Here is a 7,437-nt window from a genome sequence, read left to right as displayed (position 1 = left end):
AACAGCTGGGACATCAGAGGAGCAGCAGCAGAACTAGGAGCCCTGAATGAGACAGAGGGGTGGATTTCCCAGCTCACAGAGCAAGCAAAGCTGGGTGCTTTGGGCAGGAGGCTGGCTTGTGGAATCAGGTGCCTTGGGGCACTTAAGTGAGGGAGCCGAGTTTGCTGGCCCAAGGAGCTGGAGCTGAGTACCTTTGGGGGTTGATGCTTATTGTGGAGTGGCATGCCCTTTGGACATTTATTAGCAGTCTGAGTGGAATTTTGTAACATCACTGAGCCAGGGCAGAGGCCAGGTCTAGTGATTGAGGACCAGAGAGAGCCTACCTGTGGGCACAGCCGAGAAGAACTTGCCCTGATTAAACAGCTATAACCTGAGCATTTCTCTCCTGACTTATAACCTGTTAATTTTCCTAATGCTCAGCCGCCCCTTGAGAGGAAAAGCATACTTTCGATTCTCATAGAGTCAGTCTCAGAAACAAGGGGCAGTTCTACTCTATCCTGTGGTCTCCATGAGTCAGAATTGACTTGATGGCAGTGAGCTTCACTTTTTTCGTTTATTTGTTTGAATCCTGCTATACAGATATACCCCAAGGGAATGGTTTTAGCAAACAGACATTGATTTTTCTCCTAGGGTAGAGGGCTAGAAGTCTGATTTCAGGGTGCTAGTTCTAGGAAGGTGGTCTCTTGGTTGGCTATGGATGGAGATCCTTGTTTCTTTTCAATCCTCGTGAGCCCAGCATTCCTTGGAGTTCTCCATGTGTCTTGATGCCAATCTTTTCCTAGGTCTAGGAGGTTCCCAGCACAGGGACTCCTGGGTGCTCAACAGGGCATGCTCCATTCCCAGCTCTTTGTTCTTCTCATGTCAGTTACTTTATTGAATCTCATAAGAGATCGACTCAAGATACAAGCTAATCCTGTAGCTTGCACTTTGCTTCACTGCTTCAAGTAACATTCATCTTGCTTATGAACATCATAGTGATTACCAGTGATGACACATAAGGTGATTGCATCAAGTCACAAAATGGAGAATAATTATAGTTGACTTTTGTTTTTTGAGGGCATGAGCCTGAGGAGGTCAACACAATTGAAGCCCTAACACCAAACATATTTATTTTAATGCGAAACAATAATAATCAACAGTGAAGTGTTTGCATCCCAGTGAATGCTCTTAACCCTTAGCTTCCTTTGTGGCATGAGTGTAAGAATATCTGCGTTGTGGTTTGCCCTGAGGATTAACTGAGCTAGTGAATGGCTGGCCCTCAACATCATGCCTAGCAGGAAGCAGCTGCTCCATGAATGGTCTTCCCCACCTCACATGAATGCACCAAGGCCCATGTCAGGCTTCCCATCTGAACCACTCATGAGAAGCAGACTCTAACTCTCAGCATGGCTCCTAGTCTCCATCCCATGTGGAAACATTTCTGTGTGGGGTCCTGGCAGAGTGCTAGCAGTGGATATCTGAGGAGAGTTCATTTGCGGGCATGCCGTTGGAATCACCAGAAGCTCTGGTATGACCTGGAGGGCCTTGTTAGTTGCCGTTCCAGCCCAAGAGGGTGGAGAGTGGTGGGATCATTGGCTGCAAGACCAGGACAACCAGGGAGTGCTGCAGACCCGGCTGGCCGACTGCAGAGTTCTGTAGTGCTTCTGAGGTTTTGCCTGACTGTCACCAGGAGAGAGTCAGACCCTTAGGTTAAATCCTCACTGCATTAAAAAGTAGTGTGTTAGATAGCTGTTCCACTCCAAACCCTCTGAGTTGTCAGGGCAGCTGCCATCCTTCAGTGGTGAGAGCCTCACCTGTCATGTGAGGGGTTCAATCCCCCGAAGATGCTTCTTATGAGCACCCATAGCCTCATCTGAGCATGGGGCTGGAGTGTGGCTATGATGCTGATCAGGTTTCACCAGAGCCTCCAGAATAAGATGGGCTAGGAAGAAAGGCCTGGTGATCTACTTCAGTCAATCTGCCACTGCAAACCCTGTGGGTTACAATGGCTGGCTCCACAGCTGATCCTGGCGCCAGTGCTCAGTCCACTTGGGCATGAGGTCACTGGTAGTCGAGACTGACTCCATGGGGGTTGACAACCAGAGCCAATGACTCAGGGTGTCTGTGTCAGAGGATGACACTTATGAAAGCTGTAGTGGTGTCTCAGGGATTCAGGCCTCACAGAATCCTGGGAGAAATTTCACCAGGGAGAGGGGCAAGCACACGGGCTATTTCACAATGGAGCTCAAGCTAATGTTCTCTGTTCCAACTGTGCCTCATACTCCCACACCCACGTCCACGCCCACCTTCACTGAATCTCCCCTTCAGTGTGTGTGTGTGTGTGTGTGTGTGTGTGTGTGTGTGTGTAGCCCTGTTTAAGCCCTCGGCTGCTAACCAGAAGGTTGGCGGATTGAGCCCACCAGGCGCTCCACATGAGAAAGATGTGCAGCCTGCTTCTGTAAAAGTCACTATGTTGGAAAGCCCATGGGGTAGCCTTACTCTGTCCCGGAGGCTCACTATGAGTTGAAATCGCTTTGCTGGGTGTGGTAGACTGTCTTACAAGTCAGTTGGACCCCTTTACTAATAAGATCAGGCTGGGAAGATGAGCAACTTCATATCTATTTATCTCTTTCACAGACTCAGGCCTCCAAATAGCCCAAGGGAGGTCCACTGCAGCTTCTTAGCTTTCTGCATTAGAGGAAGTTCTAATGATTTCCCAATCAAATGGCGTGACCATCTCCCTCCCTGACATTACCTCCCAAGGTGGTTCTTAGATTCCCAAGAGGCTGGAGCCAGGAGCCTAAATGCTTGTAGCACGCACAATTATGGATCCACTGTGCACTGGACTCCATTCCAACCCCAACCCCAATCTACTACTGTTGAGATGGCTCCAATTCCTAGCACCCCTATAGCAAAGAGTAGAACTGCCCCTTGCGGTGCCAAGGCTATACATCTCTCTGGAAGCCAATTGGCATATCTTTTTGCCTGTGGAGCTGCTGGTGGATTTGAACTGCTGAGCTTTTGGTGTGTAATTGAATACTTCAGCCATGGTGCAACCAGGGCTCCTAAAAGTATATGAAAGGGATTGTAAAGTACAGCACCACCCCTGCGCCCAACAAAACAAAACAAACCCAAACCCATTGTCATTGAACTGACTCTTCCATAGAGCCACCTTAGTGTGATCAAGGATCAAGGACCGCAGCCTTCAGTACGGATGACCACTCAAATCCTCACAACTGGACCAGTAGACAACAGCAGGAGAAAAAGAGAAAACATTGTGGCTTTCAAGGATTTTATCTCGTTTGGATCCATAATCAGTGCTCATGGAAGCAGCAGTCAAGAGATCAAACCCCACATTGTATTTGATACATCTGCAGCACAGGGCCTCTTTAAATTGTTCAAAAGTAGCAAGGACGTTACTTTGAGGACTACAGTGTGCCTGACCCGAACCTCATATGCCTGAGAAAGTGCGACATTGCCTCAGGAAGACGCAAGAAGAGCCGGCGCGTTTCTATTATGGTGCTGGCAGAGAATATTGAAATTACCATGGACAGGCAAGAAGACAAACAAGCCTGTCTTGGAAGAAGTACAGCCAGAGTGCTCGTTAGAGGTAAAGATGGCGAGACTTGGTCTCAGATACTTTGGACGTGTGGTCAGGAGAGAGCAGTCCCTGGAGAAGGACCTCCTGCTGGGTAAAGTAGAGGGGCCGTGAAAGAGGACGATCCTGGACAGGATGGATGGACACAGTGGCTGGAACGATGCACTCAGCATAGAAACAGCGGTGAGGATGGGGCAGGACCGGCAGTGCTTCCTTCATAGGGTGGCTATGAGTTGGATAAAACTCAATGGCAATGGACAACAACAGCCATACGTGGGTTACAGGCTCTGCGCTGCCAACTGCAAGGTCAGCTGCTGGAAATCACCAGCTGCTGTGAGGAAGAAAGTGCGGGCGTTCTGTTCCCATAGTCGGACAACATCAGAAACCCCACGGGGCAGTTCTACTCCGTCTTAGAGGGTTGTTATGGGTAGGAATTGACTAGATGGCAGCAGGTGAGTTTATGGCAACCTTAGAGGACAGAGAAGAGCTGCCCTATAGGGTTCTCAAGACTGGACATCTTTGTAGAAATTGACGACCACATCTTCCTACTGCACAGCAGCTGGTGGGTTGGCTCCGTCTACATTTCCGGTAGCATCTTAGCACGTAAGGACTGTGCCACTACGGAACCCTTTCTTGGGACATATGATCTAGACTGTTAGGTGTTGACGCTACTCTGATGTTCTCTTGAAAGGGAATTGCTGCTGTAGTGGTTCAAGTTCAATAGACCCAGAGGTCTGATACTGCTGCTGAGTCACTGTCTGCAAATATCCTTAAACAGTTCAGGCGAAGTGACTCTGTGCATGCGCAGTGTGAGTGTGAGTGGATGGGAATGGGGCATGTGTGTTTGTGTGCATATGCCTGACAAAATGGTCAGAATTCTTGGAGACTCCAGATTTCTCGCTTTCATGGATTTTAGGGTAACAGCGCCACCCCCCCTGCCCCCCATGGCCTTGTCCTCAGGTATCCTTTTGAACTTGGAGCATTGAAGGGACTGGCCCCCGAAGTCAACTGCAGGTCGGATGAGAACCTAGAAGAGGCTCCATGAGGTTGTCTTGCCTGAGGCTTTGGGTTCTTGTGGAAACCATCCATGTGCAGACACCGAAGGTCAGACGGGGAGCTCTGTTTGGGTAAATCAGTAACTATTTTAAGTGCTCTTCCAGACCATGCTGTGTGAAAATCCTTCCTGACCACACATTTGTTTATTGGCTTTGTTCAAACTCTTTTTCTTTTTCATAGCAATGCCAATAGGAGTTGGAAGGAACGTCTCTTTATTTATTTATTTTTAAATCATTTTATTAGGGGCTCATACAACTCTTATCACAATCCATACATACATCAATTGTGTAAAGCACATTTGTACATTCATTGCCCTCATCATTCTCAAACATTTGGAAGGAAAGTCTCTCGAGGGTCTTGGAGCACAGTAGACAGAGAGAGACATTACCCTGATTGGCAAGGCATCTATTCAACACACTTCCATCCACATCTCTTTCTATTTTGGGGTTAATATGGGTTTTCTTGAACACCTTCAATCGTGGCTAATTTTTGGAAGTATATTGCCGGGTCTTTCTTCTGAATCAGCCTTTATTCCTTAAGCCATGCAAAAAACCTGCTCTGCCTCAAAGCAACACAACACACAAGACCCCACGAGCGTGCTTTTAGGAGGCGTGAGGCACCTTGTGAGGGGTGAATCCTGCTGCACTGGGTTGTCTGCAGCCTCGGTCCAGGTCTCTGCTGACTTCCTGATGCACGTCAGCCAGCTGGACACGGCCTGCTCTGATGGAGCATGGCCACAGGGAACGGACCGCCTCCCCATGTGTGACAGAATGAAACACTGACTGGTCCCACACCATACTCACAACTATTCTTATGTTCCAGCCCCTTGTTTCAACCAACTGTGCCCAACCATCTTGCTGAGGCCCTTCCTCTTGTTCTCTGCCCTTCTGCTTGACCTAGCATGAGATCCTTCTCCAGGGCCTGGCCCCTCCTGACAACATAGCCAAAGCACGGGGGATGAAGTCTGGCCCTCCTTGCCTCTCTGGAGCATGCTGGCTGTACTTCTTCCGAGATGAGATGGATCTGTGTATTCTTGGAGCAGTCAATGGTACTTTCTGTATTCTTTGCCAGCACCACTGTTCTGCCATTTTAACCATTTCTGGGTGAACTATTCAGTGATATTAATTATATTCATTATGCTGTGCAACTGTCACTACCAGCTAGTTCCAAAAGCTTTTCTCCACCTCCAACAGAAATTCAATACTCCCTTGAGCAATATGTCCCTGATCATCTCAGTGCCCCAAGCCCTGGTACCCCCAGCCACGGTCAAGTACCCATTCCTGGCAGCCCACAGGTGTCAGAGCAGAACAAGGATTCCATTGGCTGATTGTTCTTCTTTTTTTAAAAAAATCATTTTATTGGGGGCTTGTACAATTTTTATCACAATCCATACATACATCCATTGTGTCAAACACACATGCATAGCTGATTGTTCCAGATTAGATTGCTAGGCCTTTCTTGTCTGGTACCTCTGAGTGGATTTAAATGAAGAACCTTTCCGTTAGCAGCTGAGTACATGAACTCTTGGCACCAGCAGGGACCCACCCCTTAGTAGCCACCACAAACACCTTTCTGTATGCCTTTGCCTATGTCATGCGATATCTGTTCTTTTGCCTCTGACTTAGTTCACTCAGTATGTTTCCAAGGTTGGCCCAGGTTGTAGCATCCATCAGTATTTCATTTGTTTCTATAGCTAAAGGATACTTCATTGTCTTGTGGGGTAGTGAGTTACCCGTTGGACCACTAACCACAAGGTCAATGGTTTAAACCCACCAGCTTCTCTTCTGGAGAAAGATGAGGCTTTCTGCTCCCATAAGATTTATGGAGACAGTTCTGCAGACCTTATCTTACAGGGTCTCTATGAATCGACCCAACGACCTAATGGCAATGACTTTGAGTTTGAGTGTGCATAGACCATGTTGTGTTTCTCCCCTCATCTGCTGAGGCATTCTTGGGATTTGGGCTCCTATAAATGGAGCTGCCAGGAACGCTGGTGTAGCATTCCTGTGGGTCTTGACCCCTTTGAGGGTCGAATGACCCTTTCACAGGGGTCGTCTAAGACCATCGGAAAACACGTATTTCCTATGGTCTTAGGAACCGAGACACCGCTCCTCTCTCCGTCTCCAGGTGGCTCCATGCAGATACGTCCACATATGCGCACCCGGGGTGAAGACTGTTACCCATGCTACACCATGCTTCAAGACAAAATTTCATTTATTTGTATTTAGAAATAAATACTTCATAATATATAATTACATATTGTTTTTGTGATTAATCACTATGCTTTCATTATGCTCAATTTGTAAGAATGAAAATGCATCCTGCATATCAGATCTTTACATTACAATTCATAACAGTAGCAAAATTACAGTTATGAAGTAGCAACGGAAATAATTTGATGGTTGGGGGTCACCACAGCATGAGGACTGCATGAAAGGGTCACAGCATGAGGAAGCTTGAGAACCACTGATTTAGAGGATCTTGCCTCAAAGGTCTTGTTCAGATAGTAAGACATGTCCCACCTCTGGGTCAGTGGCAGGCAATCCACCAGGAGCGTGGGAAAGGTGTGTGATGATTGCCACCCCAGTGATGAAGGTCAGTGTATTCACTGGGCTTTGCTTAACAGGCCCTTCTCCTTCTGGGAGTCAGGAATGCCTTCCTCTTGGCTTCTACCAGCCCTCAGTCACCATGGTACCATGGTCCGTATCCAAAACCGAACCACTTCTGAGTTATAAAAGGAGCAGAGCAGATACGGGGACATAGCCAGGGACAACCAGATACTGAGGAACACCAAGGGGGCAAGG

Source organism: Echinops telfairi, unplaced genomic scaffold, assembly GCF_000313985.2.
Source record: "Echinops telfairi isolate 266 unplaced genomic scaffold, ASM31398v2 ScPeMD7_1;HRSCAF=3_0, whole genome shotgun sequence".
Taxonomy (NCBI): Eukaryota; Metazoa; Chordata; class Mammalia; order Afrosoricida; family Tenrecidae; genus Echinops; species Echinops telfairi.
Note: the sequence above shows the minus strand (reverse complement) of the source record.